At 41.4% G+C, this 19,714-nt stretch overlaps 1 long non-coding RNA gene across 5 annotated transcripts; it reads left to right on the top strand.

The window, feature by feature from the left end:
- Positions 1-764: 764 nt before the first annotated feature.
- LOC148423233 (uncharacterized) lies at positions 765-18,353 on the top strand. 5 transcript variants are annotated; one of them, XR_015865531.1, is made up of 5 exons: positions 765-1,187; positions 11,075-11,193; positions 11,887-11,935; positions 13,358-13,499; positions 17,675-18,353. It is a non-coding gene; the product is annotated as an uncharacterized LOC148423233 (long non-coding RNA). The 5 variants fall into 5 exon arrangements; XR_015865528.1 differs by having other exon boundaries at positions 11,075-11,935; XR_015865530.1 differs by lacking the exon at positions 765-1,187 and having other exon boundaries at positions 10,616-11,193.
- The last annotated feature ends 1,361 nt before the right edge of the window (positions 18,354-19,714 follow it).

The raw sequence follows: 19,714 nt of genomic DNA, 5'->3' as shown, positions 1-19,714 counted from the left end.
AGTATGTTGAAGCCATTTTGAAGCTACAGGAGGAATTTGATCACAGGTTTGCAGATTTCAAGACGCACAGAGCCACATTCCAAATTTTTTCGGACCCCTTCTCCTTTGATGTGCAAGATGCCCCTCCTCTGCTTCAAATGGAGCTCATTGACCTGCAGTGCAACTCTGCACTCAAAGCCAAGTTCAGGGAGATGAGTGGAGAAGCAGACAAGCTTGGGCAATTTTTGAGAGAGTTGACCCCCAGCTTCCTTGAACTTTCCAAAATGTTCAAGCGGACCATGTGCCTTTTTGGGAGCACATACTTGTGTGAGAACCTCTTCTCCGCCTTGAACTTCAATAAGTCCAAGTACAGGTCCAGACTTACGGATGGGCATCTTCATGCCCTCCTGAGGGTCTCCACTGCTTCCTCCCTCAAGCCAAACGTGGCTCGGCTATGTGAGAAGAAGCGCTGCCAGGTCTCTAGCAGCAAGAAGTAGGCAAGAGAAGCCATTTTCAGAATAGTTCAAGTTCAATGTTTCATTCATGTTCATAAAGTTAAAAGTTAAAGAACCGTTAAATCAGACATTTGTTTTCTAATTCATTTATTTAATTCATTATTTTGTGTTAAAAATAAAGATATTTGTGAACATTAGAATGATTTATCAGCGCTTTTCTTGTGGAAATCCTGATGCGGCCCAGCCTCACCCAGACTTTGCCTCCAGTGGCCCCCAGGTAAATTGAGTTTGAGACCCCTGTCGTAGATTCAAACCAGCTACATCAGCGGTCCTCAACCCCCGGTCCGCGGACCGGTACCGGTCCGTGGATCAACTGGTTCCAGGCCGCGTAGGCTGCACCCGAAATAATGTTTTGGAGATGATTTAGTTTAATGGAGTTCGCGTGACTGGGCGCGAAGGCACGTCGGGCGACGCGATGAAAGCGAATGGAGCGACGCAAATGGCCGCGCGCGGTCACGAGAAGCGAAATTTTGCCTTTTGCGTGAAGTAATTTTTGATGTACTTTTTCCACCGCCAATCAACTTCGGGAACATTCAATGGCTCAAGCAGGGGGCAGGAATGAATCATGGCGGCCGCTTTGCGGTCACCCGGAGCGATCCAGCACGACCAGCTGAGCTTTCAATACGAAACAGAGCCAAGCAAGAACCGTCACCTGGCTTGTCGAAAGGCGGAAGCGAGAACTTGGGACAACTGGTATGTGCAGCGTTTGCTTCACTTAACAGCTGTTGAACCGTAGTTACTGTGCTAAGCTAACGATAGCGCAGCATTGTCAGCACAATATTTAGCACGGTCTCGGCCACTCGATTGTGACATTGAAAGTTTTATTTTTTGCAGGCGAGTATTGCCGCAAAGAATAAAGGTGCTGTTGTTGAAAATATTGGCTGTCACATCCCAGAAAAGTGAAAGTTCTCAGCAATGCTCTTCCTTCCGGATCTACCGTAAAGTGCACAGCAAGCTCTGTCCACTCCCCTCCCCTCTCTTTGCACGATTAAAAAAAAAAAGTGGATATAAATTACAACAGCGACAGAAAGCCCCGTCCATACGTTTGTGGTGTGGTTTTTAAAGCAACCAGCCGCCCCCCGGTCGCCGGTCCGCAATATAAATCTGAGGCGTAGTGAGAAGAATGATTTGGTTTTACAGGAGCAACCCCCCCTCCGGTCCGCAGTCTAAATCTAAGGCGTCGACCGGGCCGCGGTGATCAAAAGGTTGGGGACCACTGATCTACATACTTCCAAGCTTTTTTTTTTTTAACAGAATCCTCATCTCTCCTCAGTGCGCGTGCTCTGCAGGAGTTGTTTATTGTTGTTTATTGTTGTTTATTGTTGTTTATTTAAGTCACGGTAGTCCTTTTCAGCCGACTCATAAATGTGTTTGTACCGGCGAACTTTCATAAGCAATCTTTCATCAGCCGTGTTTTCTGCGTGGCGCCTGCGCACGGTAAAGAAATCCCGGAAGGTATGCCTTGCGGAAAATTGGGCATATGCTTCGCCGAGGAGCGTATTTACTGAAATGACATCATTTTGACTCATGGAGCCGCACGTAGCTCGCAAACGCGTCAAGCATAAACCAATCTTAAGGTGTATAATACTTTGGGGATGTTTACGGTGAGAAATTAACATTGGAATATGGTTAAAATCTCCAAAAGGTTGATTTTTTTGGGGGCGCTTTAAAAAATACTTTGATCAGTGCAGTCATAGAAACATGTGAGCATCGTGTAAAACTAACTATAACCAACTACAAGGCTTGAATTAAATGGGTTTTGCATCACTTGTAAATTTGAACTTTGTGCATCATATCAACACAAGGACCTACTAAATTGAGAATCAAGCACCCGCTGAGTGTGCCAAAGGGTTTTTGAACAACGGTTAATTTGTGTTCGGGAGCGCCACGATTCATTAGACTTAATCTGTGATGTTATGAGACATGTGACTCACATGCTGAAACTCATGTGCAACAATAAAACAATGTGAAGTTTCAGTGCTTTATTTATTTATTTTTTTGACACAGCTGAATATGAATTTGTCGAAACGCCCTAAAAGTCATCATCACAATGTGACACGACAAATAGCTCTTCCCATTGAAATCACAGACGTCCTCTCCAAACATACTCGCTACTTTTCTTTGGACCCGTCCAACTTGTTTGAAATGGAGGTCTTCAGAAATGCTTTGTTGAAGCCTTCTTTACCCAAGTGACGACGAGAGGGGTCTGATTGCAGGATGTAGGACGGGGGCGTGTAGTTCCAAAAATGGCACCAAAAGAACTACACACCCCCTGGGGTGGGGTTTTGCCTTTATAAGAAAAAAGGGGACGCGTAATTATTTTTTCCAGGAAGGCCTTAATCCTGGTGTACCGTATAGATCAGGGGTGTCAAACTCATTTCGCATTGTGGGCCACATACGGCCTAGGGAGATGTCAAGTGGGCCGGACCATTCTGCCCATTATCCAAGGTTCATATTATATATATATTATTGCGGCATCTGTGCCAAAAGCAGCGAGTATGCATATGTTGTCTCACATATGCAAACTCACAACAAGTCAAATTTTCATCACAGAGGTATGTCTGAGTTTTAAATCCAATATTACACAAGTAGAGCTTGTGACTGGAACAATATCTTATTGTCATGGTAACCAATTAATACCAACATGAAAATGAATGTTGTGTTAGTTTAAAGGGGATGTTCAACACATATTTTTTACATCTTAGTTTAGTTTTTTGTGTTTGTGAAATGTCTCTGCAGAATTCAGAGAAACATACAGGATCCCATTTGGCCTCATCACCTGCAGTCACTGCAATGTAATTTTTAAAGACACAAACGGCTACTGGGGACAGAGAAAGAGAGGAGAGCTCAGTGAATTCATATCAGATTTCAGTCCAAGAAGATGCTGCAGCAATTGCCTTTTTTTGAAACCTGAATAAATGTGCTTTTGACTCATGTTTTCTTTTTTTTTTTTTGGAGTGGGTATCTGAATTTTAAAACAAAATATGTGCACAGGCTATAGCAGCTAACATAGGTACAGTATTAGAAAAATGTGTTTATATTTGACCACTGTAAAATGGCAATTAAATACTTCTAGTAAAAATCACTTTGTATATAGTTATCTTTTACAGGGTTCAAAACATAACAAACGGAAATTTACAAACATGACAGCCAATGAGCACTTGACCTTTAATAATACAGACTAGTCAATAAAAGATAATGAAAGCCAATTTAAAAAGGGGGGGGGGCATCATCAATGATATCACAGTTTATATGTTTATATAAACTTTATATTTGTTCTCTATTACATCATACCAAATACTAGTTCTAGTGCATACATTAGCACCTTTTACAGAGACACACATTTCCTTATGTTAGTTCTTAAACTTTTTTTAAATCGCTTGTGCCCCTTCAAACTATAATAGCCTTTTCTCATAGCGAAAAGCTTCTGGATACTGTAGCAAAGTTGGCCATTATATGTTATATACAGTACATCATTTGTGCCATTTTGAATTCAACTAAGTCAACATAAGTAAGTAAGTAAGATCATAAGTTGTTCGAGACTCACTCCAGAGCAGCAAACACCGCAACTCTCATTAATATATAATGTAAATTATATAAGACCATGCACAGAGCCTTGAGGGATCCTATGTGGTATCGTGAGCTGAAGTGACTGTTTGTTATTACAGTAAATTGCACTCATTTCTATCATCCAGGTAACTTGTTATCCATTTATATAACAGTCCTTTAAAAAAAAAAAAAAATCCATTCAATACAGTATGATATATAGTCACAAATATTTTCTTCAAATCTATGAAAATCAAAATTGGGAATTATTTGTCATACATATTAGTCGCAATTTCCTTCAAAATCTCCAATATTGCAATAGAACTTGGACTCGTTCTTCTTGAAACCGTATAGCTTTTCACTTATATGATACTTCTTAAAAGTGAATTTATCAATTAAATTATTAATTGTGTGTATGTGAATAGAATTTTTCTAGATTTTTTTACCAATGGTGGTAACATTTATTTTGCTCTCCACTTTTATATTTGAGAATGACTTTTACCATTGCCATTTTGGATGAAAAAAAAAAAAAAACGTTGTAAAACGTATCAAGGACGTATCACAAATATATGCAAAAGGTTTTACTGAACTGCATTTTCCATAATATATTTTTACTAATGATGTATGAATATTACAACACTCTGTAGACCTTTTTTTTCAATACTTCTATTGCACGTTTTGGATTTATGATTTATTTTAATTATATGAATACATAACATAAACGTTAGATGCATTGTTTCACTCTATAATACAGTATCGCTTTGTGTATGTACCTGTCGGGACAACATGTTTTCCATAAAATTTTTACTAATGTGATATCAATGTTACAACAGTCAGATGACTTTTTATTTTTTCTAACACTTTACAACATTTAATAGTTCTATTTCACTGCATTATGTTGATATGATTTATAGTAATTACGACAAACGTAAAGACTCATTTCACCCTCTAATACTGTCTTTTATCAGTCTCTCCATTCTCGAGAAGCATGACGACATTCCGAGATAGGACGTAAGAAAGTTTTGGAGACACCTTGGATTGATGTCTTCACTTCGACCTTTCTGACCTTTCCATCGTTGCTTGGAAATGTAAATGTGACGATAGCCATAGTCCACCTGTTTCTGGGTACTTGAGTTTGTCTAAGCAGTACGATGTCACCTGGCTGGAGGTTGCGATGTGCCGTATGCCACTTGCGTCTTGCTTGGAGAGTGTTGAGATACTCGTTTCTCCAGCGACTACAAAATTCGTTGGCAAGCACTTGGACTTGTTTCCATTGGCTTTTGAGTAAGTCTTTTCCACAAAAGTCTCCCGGCGGAGGGGGAAAATGATTCTTTTGGGTCAAGCGCATTGCAGGACATAATAAGAATGGTGAAGAATGGTCTGTTGAGATTGGAACTAAGGTTCTTGCATTCATTATAGATGACACTTCAGCCATTAGAGTACAAAGCACTTCATGTGTCAGACAAGTGTGCTTGTTTTGCAAAAGTATAGAGTGAAATATTCTGCTGGTTACCCCAATCATCCTTTCCCAGACACCTCCCATTTGGGAGGCATGCGAGGGGTTGAACTCCCAGGTGCAACCGTTGGCATGAAGATAGTTGACGATGTTTGGAAGATCTTTCTTAGGTTGTGCCTTGCCCAATTCCACGCTTGCAGTGATGAAGTTAGTGCCCCTGTCTGATCGCATCTGCTTTGCTGGGCCACATATCGCAAAATATCTGCGGATTGCGTTCACACAACTCGAGGTGTCCATTGATTCGATTACTTCAATATGTACGCCCCTAGTGGACATACATGTAAAAAGGATTGCCCATCTTTTGCTTTCTGCTGCACCACCTCGGGTGCACCGAGTGACTACTGACCATGGGCCGAATACGTCCAACCCGACATACGAAAATGGAGGACAAGTTTCAAGTCTCTCAGGCGGTAGATTGGCCATTTTCTGGGTCTCCAGTCTTCCCCTGAGTTTTCTGTATGTTATGCAATGGTGGATTATGGATGAAACCATTCTTTTGCAACCTATGACCCACAGTCCAGCTTGTCGAATCGCACTCTCGTAAATTGCCTTCCTTGATGCGCAACTTTAGCATGGTAGTGTCGGACAAGCAGCTTAGTCACATGAAGCTTGTTAGGGAGAACAATTGGATGCTTGAAGGCTATGTTCAATGAAGCATGTTTCAGGCGACCTCCGACCTTGATGAGGCCGTCGCTCATGTAAGGATCAAGACATACGATTGTGCTTGAGCTGTGGACGGTTTGATTAGCTTGTATGGTAGCATATTTGTTAGGAAAGGCATCTCTTTGAACAGACTGGAGAATAAGGTTACTGGCGGCTTCCAGTTCCTCTGGAGTGCGTGGCTTAGTACATTGATGCCAACCTTTGCATGAATGAGCTGATGGACTGCAAGATGAATGGGAACGAGCTTGATGAATTAAAAAGGCAATAGCACGTACCAGTGAGTTCCAGATTGAGAAGCGTTGGACGCGTTCTGGCGAGAGTCCATTTTTCTTAATTTGTGTAGTGAGAGTCGTCACTTGTCTGATTTCAACATCCATTTCGAAGGTCTCAGGTACAGGCAGTTTGTAAAGGAAGTCTGGTCCCTTAAACCACATTGTATCATGAGCTGTGATGCAGGAACTGACCTGGTGGCGATGTCTGCTGGGTTTTGTTCTGATGTTATGTAGTGCCACTGCTGGGGTGATATTGACTGACGTATACAATGAACACGATTATGTACATAAACATAAAAACGTTTTGAGTCATTGCTAATATATCCAAGAACTACTTTGCTGTCGCAGTAGAATTTTCTGGCATCTGGCTTGTGATCAAGTTCATCTAGAATGAGCCCCGCAAAGTTCGAGGCGAGGTATGGTGGGTTCTGGCTGGGGGCAAAGCTTCACCTTTGCCATCACAAACCCGACTTCACAATGTTTTTTCGCATTGACTGTTTTCAAATATGCTACTGCCGCAATAGCCCAGCTTGAGGCATCGCAAAATACACACAGTTCGGTGTAAGTGGACTGGGAAAGAGAGGCTTGGACATAACAGCGTGGGACCCTGAGACTGTCTAGATCTTGCAAGGACATTTTCCATGTTTCCCATGTGTCCATTTTCTCTTGAGGGAGAGAAGCGTCCCAATCTTGGACTCCATCTAACAGTTTGCGTAACAACTGTCTGCCTTTAATTGTCTCCGGTGATGCTAATCCCAAGGGGTCGAAGATACTGTTAATCACTGAGAGAACCCCACGGCGGGTGTAAGGTTTGTCATTAACAGCTACACGGAACGTGAAGGAGTCTGTGTTTATGTCCCAGTACAAACCCAGACTTCTTTGAGCTGGTAGAGTGTCATTGTCAAAGTTTAAATCTTTGATATCGGTAGCCAAGTCTTCCTGTTTGAAGGCTTGCATAACTGTAACACTGTTCGAAGGGATTTTGTGGAGTTTGAGATTGGACTCGGCCAAGGATGCACATGTGCGCTTGAGTAGATCTATGGCTGCGGACTCGTTGGGAAGCGAGATCAACCCATCATCTACGTAAAAATGTCTCTCCATAAAGGGCCTTGTGTCCGTTCCAAACATTGGCTCACCTTTCTGGACGGCTCTATGCAGGCAATAAATTGCTACTGCTGGTGATGGGCTGTTTCCAAAAACGTGTACCAGCATGCGGTACTCCTGTACTTCTTTTGACAAGTCATTGTCTTTGTGCCACAAAAACCTCAAATAGTCTCTGTGATCTGGTCTGACAAGGAACCCATAAAACATTTGCTGGATATCGGCTGTGATTGCAATGAGCTCTTTTCTAAATCGAATCAGCACGCCAAGGAGGCTGTTATTGAGATCTGGGCCTGTAAGCAGTACTGAATTTAGAGAAACACCAAATTGTTCAGCGCTTGAGTCGAAGACAGCCCGTATCTGTCCGGGCTTCTGAGGGTGATATACTCCAAAAATAGGCAGATACCAACATTCTGTGTTGTCGTCGATGGGTGGAGCAGTCTCTGCATGATTATTCTCGAACAGCCTATTCATGAACTCTGAGAACTGTTCTTTCATTTGAGGGTTCTTAATTAAGTTGCGTCTTAAGGAGTTGAGTCTTGACAATGCTTGGTCTCTGTTACTTGGAAGTGGCAAGCGAGGGGACTTGAACGGTAAAGGAGCTACCCAGTTATTGTTTTTGTCCTGGTGGACCTCCTTCTCCATTATTTTAAAAAAGGACTCATCCTCGAAAGCCATGGCACACTTATCGTGCTCCGTGCGCTTGAAAACGTCATCTCCAAGTTTTTCTTCCACTTTATTGGAGTTAGAGCTGCGTTTGAAGAGGCCATTCTTGTGCTCCCCGCCGTAGCATGGTTTCTCTTTGACAGTTATGCTGTTAGGACAAGGAGTGAGGAGAGACGGGCGACCATTGCAAAGCATGTGAGTCTTATAGACACTGACGGTTGACTTGTGAGCATTCACACATACTTCACCCACAATTACCCAGCCTAGATCCAAGCGCTGAGCAAATGGAGCATTGTGGGGTCCGTTAACCTGCTGTCGTGCCTTGTGGACTTGTATGATATCTCGGCCCAGTAAAACTATGATTTGAGCATCTGGATCGTGCTGTGGGATGAATGGAGCTAGGTCTTTCAAATGAGCGTGAGCAAGAGCTACTTCAGGTGTAGGAATTTCTCCTCTATTGAACATTATCTCGTCGCATTCAATGAGGGGAGGGAGGTCTAGCCGTAGGCCTCCGCCGACTGGCTCGATTTGGAACCCTACTGCTTTCCTACCAAGGATTTCAGTTAGTCCTGCGCAAGTCCTCATGTGGTATGTGAGAGGGTTCAAAGAGCTCCAAAGAGCACTTGCGGCTTCAGCTGAGTTTGGTGTTGCACCTGCATTAGTCCTTTCTCTCACGACTTGAGGTGGGACGAAACTCATGACGCTTTCTGCTTTGCCTTGCTCAACAGCTGCTTCCTGAACTTTGCTTTTGCTGTAGCAGCTGCCGCTTCTTTCTCCATCTCCAATAGCTCCAAATCTGCCTCGAGTGCTGCTTTTTCCAATTCTAGCCTCACTTGTTGTTTCTTTATTTCCAATTGCCTTTTGCTGTACAACGCTTTCACATTTGTAGCTTCTGCAGAGGCTCTTGCCAAAATTGCTGCTTCCAGAACACTGGACTTTGAGGATAACTTAGCAGATGAATGTTTGGAACTAGTGCTAGCTTTGGATGACGATTTGAATTCAGGATAAGCTTTTTCTTCCTGCACGTTGTCCATTGCTATGCCGTGTGCTTTATCCTGCACCAACTGCTGATATGGCTTTTCACTGTACTGTTATCATGTGTTGAACAATGTGTTGTATACACGTGGTATGTGAACCTTGTTCAACAGCAAGCCAAACTCATTAGTTTCATGAGCCAGGTAGCTGAGCGTCTTGGTCCCTTTATTACAATTGGGGTGACTTGAGGTTCATGAACATTCAGAGTGAAAAGCCATTGCGTTCGGAGGGACAAGAAAACACGAAGACAAACATGATGTCCAGCCAGAGGTGGGTAAGTTGCGCACGTTGTTTTCTAAGCACGGCCTATATGCTACCGTTACACACAGCGACTTCCTGTTTGCGCCTTCAAAATAAGAGTAGAAAACGGAAGCTAAATATATGGAACAAACACGTGATTGTAAACAGAACTATCTTGTAAACAGAACAAAAGAACTACAACATTTGGAAACATTTCTGAACATATATTACTGTAGGCAGAACAGACGACGTAAACGATCTCTTCATAAGAATGATTCGTAGAACAGACAAGTCCAAGTTGCTTTAAGAAACAAAAAAATAGCCTCAGAATAGGAAGACATGAGGAGTGCACGCTTAGCTTTACGAAAAGCAACGAGTAAACGATTACAAAGAGCTTGCGTTGTGCCTGCATATCAAGAGGGCGATTAGCTATTGCTTCTTGTCTAGCTTGTTTGTTTGCAATAAGCCGTGGTACGTTCACATGCTCTTTTCATACTTTTCAAATCCAGAATGACTGAAAAATGTCCGCCTGTATCAAACTCACCAGTTTTGTTTTAAATCTTATATAGTAAATGAACAGTTACCCCTTTCCATTCATTGAAAAAAAAAAAAAACATTTTGTGGAGACGGGCTGTGATGGTTTTTGAATGCCAGACGGACAAGGTAACTATAAATGCACTTGACAGGGACGTCAGACTACTGCAGTACAGTAATTTACTTAAATCTTTTAGTAGTTATTAAATCTTACACAGTGGGCCCCCGTGTTACGAGATTAATCCGTTCCGCGGTTGGGCTCGTCAAGTGAATTCACCATTTGGCGGGCAATCCAAACCTATGTTAAATAGCTAATGCATTTAGAACCCCAGGTAAAAACTTTAAAAATGTACATACCTATTAAAAATTGGTAACAAAATAGTATCGTAAGTGCTATGTATATATAATATACATGTATAAATTCTGAAAACATCATAAATAAAAAATATGAAAAGGATTAATTTACCTTTGAGTGGCACATGTTATGCCCATATTCCCTTGTAAGGGTAGCTTAGGCAAGGCTAGTTTCTTATTTCTTGATTATCTCCAGCTTCGTTTCCATATAAATCATCTTTTTACTTTGCTCTTCAACATCACCAGCAATCTTGGGACCCATGGCTAACCCATTCAAGTTTGAATTAAGCAGTAAAATGCAGTATAAATACGGTTTTGTAACCACTCACGATAGAACAAAGCTTTACCATTCCGCCATTTGAAACGAGTGAGGCCGACCACCAGCAGACCAGCATCTTCGTGAGGAAACGCCGACCAATAGCAGACCAGCATTGTAGTGATACGTCGCATGGAGGCAGTTAGACAGTAACAGAAAATAAGTGCAATTACCTAAAAACGCCTGCAAATGGAGACAAAACAACATAAATACAGCCAACTACCTGTCACGTTTCTTGCCTTTTTTTTTAGTTTGTGTTGATTTGCAGACTGAGTCCCCTTCCTCCGTATGGGTCGGGACCATCGGACACTCACACCTGTTGCACATCTCATCACAGGGCTTTATAAGCTGGCCGGCATATACGAGCCTTTGCCGGGTTATTCCTTTGCCAAGCTCGCTTGCCATCCTGTGAATCCCAGCGCTCAACCTCACGTCTGGCCTTCTCGAGTCATTTTGGTTTGTACTTTGTGCGTGATATGTTTATCTGCTTGTGAACGATTTCTGTTGCTTCTTTGTTTGCAGCCATCCCCATTGGACTCACGCCCTCTTTGCTGCCCTTCTTTCCCGTGGACTTAAGATCCATACGTTCTCGTCTTGCTTGGCGTTGGTACTTTGGTTTGCTACTTTACCTTCGGACTGTTTTTGTTTTTCCCCACGCCTTGCGTGCTCCTTTTGTTAATAAACTCCGCAACAATCACCTCTTGTGCCTGGTTGGGGTCAATTCCCATTTGGGATCCGCGGGTTAATCGTCTAGGGTCATGAAAGTTGTTTTTGTTGCAAAACTGGTAAAATACCATAAAGAGGGGAAGAAAAAACTCATCGAAACATGAAAAAAATGTTAGCCAGGGACGCTGTAACACGGGGGTCCACTGTATAGTAATTCAACAGTTAACCCCTTTCCATCCTTTGAAATCTCGCGGGCAGCGGTCATCCATATTAGCGGCATATTAGAAGTCGAATTAAAGTCAAAGTGTAGATAATGAAATATGATAACAATCTGAGTTTACACTTGAAATACCGTTTTATTATAAAAGATATCTAGGTAAGAGATTTTCAACGGTTCCGTGAAGGGATCTGCTTCTCTGTCTTGGAGCCACTCGCCTGCATGTTTTTGTTGTTTCCTGCTTTTAAGTTTTGCTCCTTGTTTAGGCAGAGGTCTCCTTACACCGCAAAGGGGCTGAGTCACCGGCCAGCGCAGGTGAGTGCAAGCATTTTATAAAATTATTTCAGAAGACATAAACATATTCAAAATCTGTTTGTGTTTTTTTTTTTTTTTGTATTCAGTTAATTGTAAAGAAATAAGATGATGTTCTCCTTATTAAACTGCGATTTGTAATTTGGATTTGTAGAATTTGTGGATATTTGTTTAAATGATTATTAATTATTTTAAGTTTTGACAGTGTCACGCATAATGACACGTTTTAATTGCTGATGTGAGTTTATTGATGTTTAACTACTCCGGAAAATAGCCTGTGTACCACAGTAATGCGTATGTGTGTGCATGAGGGGTATTTATTCGAGTCTGACATCACTGAAGGCGTTGTGTGAAACTCACAGACCGCCACTGAGTAATTGAATGATCCAGGATACATTCAAGAATGTAGAACAATGTGAATTTTGTAGGACTTATTTATGCCACAAATAACTTCATTAGTGCTTATGTCTGGTAATGGAGGTAGCAGTGTCCTACTTGGCCCATTAACGCAGCATCATTAGCCTCGTCTCATCTAATCTGGCTAGTGGCTGCATACTAATACAGCACGTGGAGGTCAGAGAAGTATTGGTATTGAGCATGACCTTCCCTCAACATGGGTGTTGGGTAAATCTCAATATAGTACTTGGTGACTTTTAATTCACATTTTAAAAGATAAGTTTATATTGTATGAAAACTTGATGAATTGGATATTCTAATGTAATTTGTTGCCTATTAAATATGTATATAAAAATATATGTGTTATGCTAAACATTTTCTCAAAGGTTTTTAAATTTTTGTGCCAATGAATTTCACCAAACCATGAAGCACCGTTATAAAATAATTGTGTTTTGTTCAATTGAGTTGTTTAGCGCTGTCGAGCTGTCATACAAGAAGGCATTTAGCATAATTTAATGTAACATTCTAACCATCAGTCGCCGTATTGACTAGCGTTTAAATGTCTTAATTACTCATTGACGACCAAACTTGTTTTAAAGGCGTAAAAAAGCCGCTTCCTCCCAAAATCATGTAAATATGTGTTTTACGTTTGTCTTTTTTTGTGTGTGAGAGACATCTCTGGGTTCTGAAGCAAGTCCCTTGGGAAGCACAAGGCTAAGAAGGCATTTTAATGCTGTGAAAGCAGCTATTGGGTGGCAGATGTTCATTTGGTAAATGGACAGCATGTATCATGACAGGAGGCACAGAGAAAGAATTGTTAGGATGTGAACAAGGATGCAGAAAAACAGAAAATTGAGAGAAATCAACAAATGACACAAATGGGATGTTTCATATAGAAAACATCCAAGAATGAAACAAAAGAGTCCAGGAGGACGAGACAAGTGGTAAAAAAAAAACAAAGCAATATCCGCCCGGGCAACAACAGTCTCCTCGGCAACAACGAGCTCATGTTTGCTCCATGTTGCACAGAGCTCATGCTGATGACAACAAAGACAATGACAGAAGCAAGCAGGATCCTGAACTAGACACATCTGGTTATTGCAAACCAAAAGAATCTAGTGATACCACTGGCAACACCCGAAAAACGTCCCCTGAACTCCTGAATGTCGAGGTAAGCGCTAGCTTGAATACTTAACGTCCAGTCATTTACAATAAAGTTGAAAAAATGTTATGCGTGTGATGATGGAAAACAATATTTTGACAACAATGAACAACATTTTATGTTAATCCACATATTTCAATAAATTACAGTGTTTAGTGAGTAAACACTGCATTAAATTTTACAATACATTACTTTTTGACTGAGGCGATGTTCCAAAGCAAAAGTGGTGGCAGAGGAGGTCAAACAGCAGAAAACTAAAAATTTATAACTTTACAAAGATAATATTTCCTTCATCTCAGGCTTTCAAGTCATATCTCAGGCTTCAACACTATGTAAAAGTCATCCATATTAAGCTCTATGTGTTGCAATAATATTTGACGCATACTCCTTGTCAGCGAGCAGCCATGTTAATGAGCAGTAGAATCTCATCTTACATTTACTTCAGATGGGAATTTTGAAATTCCAAGTTTTGTTTGTTTTATTTCGTTTTGTCTGTCATAGCCTATGCAATTTTTGTAATAGGAAGAAAAAAACCTGAACAGAAGCAACCATATCTTGAGGTTTCTCTGAATTTAAAAAAAATTATAACATTGGATTCCACCCTGTTATTTGTCTTTTTATTTTCACTAATGCGAGTAATGTCACAGATCTGTTTTGCTTACGGTTGAAGGGCACCCTCACCAGTATCCTATGCTGTCACATGTGGAAAAGTGCTACCTCTATATTCTTGCCAAATCAGTGCCATGTGAAAGAGTATCCTCAACTGCTAGGGACATACAGTATTATCACAGTCAAAGGCATACTTGAAATTAAAAAAAAGAATGTCGACATGCTGCTTTTTTGGAAAAATAATGTTTAATGTGGGCTCACAGATGTCAATGATGTGTGGTTTTGAAAAAATAAATAGAACTTGTCTATTTGGATAACTGTTTTTTCATTCGTTCTTAAAATATGGATTTTTTTTTCAAACAGTGCCGTATATCACAATATTTAGCGCAATACGCTTTTGCTGTATAACAAAATATATCACAATATACAGTGATCCCTCCTACTTCGCGGTCTCAGATATTGTGGCCTTAGTACTTCACGGGTTTTTCCAGGAAAAAATAAAAATATTTCAAAATAAAAAAAAAAAAAAAAATGCACAAAAATGGAAAAAAATGAAAAAAGCAAAAAAGTACATTATACAATACTGTATTCATCAAATAACTAAGTAATATTAGTTAATAACTATGTTAAGAATTCTTCAAGCTTCAGCGTTCATGACGTTTGTTATCTTATTTTGAAGTGCATACTTTTAATTTGTCGGGTCGCGTAGCATTTCCGTTTCCTATTTTACGGCTTGTTACGGTGACGGAGTGAATGACAACGTAAGCTCATATTTATGGTTTATTATCATTTATGTAGATAACGCACGCTCCTGCCTATGTTTAGTAAGCGATGAGTGTTTATTCTGTTTATGTGTTCGTTTGTGTAGAAGTTGCACTTCATAGTTAGTAGTTGTTGTTAGTTGTTGCTAACCCGCTAATATACCACGTTGAACCTGGATAACTACTATTTCCCAAAGTAGTTTTAGAAAAAACCTCGGCGTGATATTTGTCTCAACTCTCTCTTTTCAGACACATTAATAACATGACAAGAACTGTGGTTTTTTTCACCTTTGCAATCTAGCTAAAGTTTGCCCTATTCTTTTTCCTAGAAATGCTGAAACATTAGTTCATGCATTCTTTACGTCGCGCCGAGACTAGTGTAACTTTCTGTTTTCTGGGCTTCCCATGTCCTGCGTCAAACGCCTGTAGTCTGTACAAAATGCAGCAGCAAGACTATTGACTAGGACGAGAATGTTCGATCATATTACTCCGAATCTAGCTGACCTGCATTGGCTTCCAATACACATGAGATGTGATTTTAAGGTGTTGTTAATTACTTATAAAATTTTACACGGTTTAGCTCCTTCCCTATGTTGTCGACCTAGCATCACTATATGTTTCATCCCGACAACTTCGGTCACAAAATGCCAGTTTGTTATCGACCCCACGGGCTAAAAAGAAGGATCAAGGGCATTTTACATTCACGCGCCAGTATTATGGAATGCCCTGCTGTGAAGGGAATCATATATTAGGTTGTTATCATTATGTGCTTATTTCTTGTCAAGAATAGTGTGCATTGTTATCCAGTTATGCAATTCTAGTTCATTTCAACCCTGTCCTTAGATAGAACTGTTGACGCAGGAAAGTGTGAACTGGACCTTGGCCCAGCTGTCGGTGGCGCCCGGCTGGCTCTTTTGTTGTGTCTTGTAATGTGCAATGCTTTGCTGAATGAATAAAAACCAGGCAGGGGCCCTTGAGCGTTGAACTAGTGCCGGGAACGCACGAGTTCGTTCGCCAAAGCTCTTTCCCTGTGCCATGGTATAGAAAAGTCAAATCTTGGCTGGTCTGAGTTACTCTTTTTGCTGCTTAGCAGCTAGGCTTGTTCTCGTCTTCTTTTAGAGATTTTTCTGACACCTACCTATGGAAGTTTGCGCAGCCACCTCAGTAGAAATCTTTAAATCCTGACTAAAAACACATTTATACTCAAAAGCATTTAGTTGATGGGCCTGTCTGAAGCTTTCTTCTTTTTTTCCTGCCCCTTCTCCCGGTTTGGAGAGGGAGCTGTTGGCCTGGAGGGGGGCTCCTCCCACCTGTGGTACCTTCTGAAGGTTTCTGATTTTTCCCAAATTGGGTTTTTGAGTTTTTCCTTCCCTTTCTGGGAGCTTTGAAAGGGGGTGCTGTTGTGTACCTTACATTGAAAAGATGTCTCTGTATGACTTCTTTTTTTGAAAGAAGTCTCAACATGACCTCCTTTCAACTATGCAAACTACGCCTTCATCTAGCTTGATGGCACAGCTGGTCGGGACGGAAGGAAGGAGAGAAAATCAGTCAAAAACGGAAGGAAGGAATGTTGTTAAGACTTTGCAAACTTTATCTGTTAGACATGGCTTCTAACATTGCTAGTGGCGGTAAAGGAAGAAGTAAGAGGATGATGACAATAGAAACCAAGCAGGAGATTAAAAAAAAAAAAAAAAACGAAGGAGGCGCACGCATGGTTAACCTTGCTCGTGAGTATGGCCGTAACCGCTCGGCAATCTTCTAAGGGCAAGACTTTCCTTGCCGGGGGACGGACCTCGATCGACAACAAAATTGAGAGGCTTCTTCTATTATGGATTAAAGAGAAGGAAATCGCCGGTGATATGTTCTAGTTTGAGAAAAGTTCCCGTTTAAGAAAATAAATAAATACATTCTGCGGGTTGGTCTCTGCTCCCCTCCGCCTCCACCCAGCTCAAGTCACGTCGCCCCAAAGGTAAATGTCCTATTTCCTTTGTATATGTTATTTAATTTAACTGTACAGTAGATTGTTACTCATTTTTAATATTTGTATCAAGTCGTGATGTTTTTACTTAAGGTTTTTGCACGTGTTGCACGCATTCACTAATTAACATAGGTTTGGATTGCCCGTCATACGAGCAGTTCAAGTTACGAGCGTAGCCGCTGAATGGATTAAGTTCGTAACACGGGGGCCCACTGCATATATATATATGAACGGCTATAGAAGATGGATGGTTTTACTTGAAGGTGAAAATGCCTTTTGCGTTGAGAGATCGTTGCCAGTTTTCCAACGTCTTCAGAAATATATTTTGGTTTTCCCAACACCACAAGTTATAATTTGCAGAAAAAATATTTTCACCAGTGGTGGTTTTCCAGTGGGAGAAAAGGCAGCTAATAGATGGTTTGTAAACACTGGAAAAAAAAGAAAAAGAAAACCACCATACATTGCATCTAAGGAGCTAAGGTTAGCTGTGTGCATTTTGTTGACTGTTCAGTCTTAAGAAATATTTTAACAGTAACTGAAGAATGAGCCTGGCTCTCATTTTTTCACGTTCGAGTTATCTTTGAGGCTTATTTTGTTGAGATCCTCTTTTGTTTGTTGCGGTTAATTGTAAATAGCGTTATTGATTGCAGCTGATAGCTTTAGGTACCTGCTCCGCGTGGAATATGTTGTCCAGCCACTACCGGGTTGGCCAACAGGGGGGTGTCAGTAATGATAACCATGCACATACCTCAGTGTCACCCTCAGCCATAGCTATCCCCGTGTTACGGCGCTTCTCACCTGACGCTGAGCCGCCCCATCGCGCTCTTCTGTTCCAGGTGTCTCAGGTCATTACATTCGTGATGTCCACCACAAACACAGGTGGCAGGCTAACCTGGCAGGCACCCGAGTCCCTGAACCCCAGCAGCTGAGGTACAATAACCAGGAGCCACCTGTTCCTCCGCCCAGACCATTACAATACCAAGTACCGGCCCCCCCAGCAGTAGAAGTCCACGGTCCTGAGCTCTGAACCTATTAAGCAGGAGGTCGTTGTCCCTGCTCCCAGGCGGCTGCATACCCCTGTCCTGGCCCCAAGGCAGCAGCGCACCCCTATCCCTGCACCAAGGCAGCCGTGTGTCCTTCTTCCTGCGCTAAGGTGGCTCTACTACCCTGTTCCTGCGCCAAGTCGGCGCCCAGCAACGTGACATGCTAGCCCTCGGTAGCCAGGTGTATCTTGTGCTGTACCCCGGTTGTTCCCAAAACAGGCTCTGCCGGGTGCTTTTGTCTGATGTTCTGGATGTTCTCCATACTCGACTCATCAGAAGTACCTCTACGCGCCAAGGACACCATGTCACCAGTTCCACTTGGCATCCTTCGGTGAGTGCCAGTGGCGTGGCTAGACTGTTTTTGTTGTGTTTTTTTCCCCCCCCCATCTCTGTTCCCCCTTCCACCTGCCCTGCTTGTTTTTTTTTTTGTTTTTTTTTTGCTGTTGTGGGTTGTTTGTTTTCTGTTGGGAAGTCTGGGATCCCTTGCTTGAGTGAGGGGTTGTGTCACGTTTGGGTTAACTTTTTTTTGTTTTTTGTTTTGTTTTTGTTTTTCTGGCGACTTTGGTTGACTGGGAATAGGAACTTCCCCTTAACTTTCTGCTCCACCAAACTGCCGGAAACTAATCAACATCCTAACACAGATTGATAATCTACAGTGTGTAATTGCAAATCCACCCCTTTTTCTGGTTGTTTCGTTAATGTCTTCTCTTTTCACATTAAAAATGAGATTACTTCCCTTTCTGCTTCATTTTTTCCCCCCTAACCCTCCCGCTCTCATTCGGATAGAGGATATTTCCTCTTGTGTGGAAAGAAATCAAGATGCAGCCGTGCAGGAAGACTGAATTAAACAAGGAGCTTTCACGTGTGCATGTCTGCTTATGTGCCTCACAAGTGCCAGCTGACAAACACATTGAGCTTTTCAGCACCAGCTGCTGCATGAGGACAGTGACATTCAAATGCAACTCATACCAAGCCTCCCTTTCTACTGCGATAACAGAGCACAATTAAACAATTACTCACTATCACCATCCACAATCAATACAAAATCATTTTTATGTTGTGATTTCTGAGAGGTTGAGTGCTATTTTCAGATGGGTTCCTTTGAATGTTTGTCACTCAGTCATCAGATGATATGTATTCACTTAAAGGCAGATGCCTTCAGAGATCTTCATGGTGATCAGAGAGATCTTATTTAAGGACATACTCAAGGCTGACTCAAATTACTTAAGTGGTGATGAAAAGCGGGCCTGACTATTTCCCATGTGGCTTCACATAATTACAAAATGTGACCACTGAACAATACCTTTATTAATCTCAACTTAATTTCATGGAAAAAAGGAATAATACCAGTTTGTAGATCACTGAATGGACCGTCTGCAGTTAATTTTTTTTCCCTCAAAGAGGCATGAAGAATTCCTTTTATGGGCTTTTTACCATGTATCTCTGTACTATCTGAACTTTTTCAGTTTGAGTGCTCTTTCAATTTGAAATATTGAACAGGGTTCTCTTCCATATCCTTGACTGTGAAATGGTCTGAAATCCTGGTAAGGTCAAAATTAAATTAAAAAAGGATTGGCCCTGCCAAGGATAGAAATGCAAATTACCAAGACTTCATAAAAGTCAGAGATATGTGCCGAGCGCTGATGTAACTCAGATTTCTAATGAAAGCATAACTTGCATTTTTAGCGGATTTGAGTATGATATGGACTTCACACTTTTAGGATCAGCTGTCAATGAAATAGGCTTGACAATGACCTTTCAACCCAAATAGAAAGGTAAATTTCAACCATGGGTGTTCAGACCTGGCCCTTGAGGGCAGCTAAACTGCATGTT

Source organism: Hippichthys cyanospilos, chromosome 5 (assembly GCF_059441005.1).
Source record: "Hippichthys cyanospilos isolate Australia breed blue-spotted pipefish chromosome 5, RoL_Hcya_1.0, whole genome shotgun sequence".
Lineage (NCBI taxonomy): Eukaryota > Metazoa > Chordata > Actinopteri > Syngnathiformes > Syngnathidae > Hippichthys > Hippichthys cyanospilos.
This window is presented reverse-complemented; position numbering and strand designations above follow the sequence as displayed.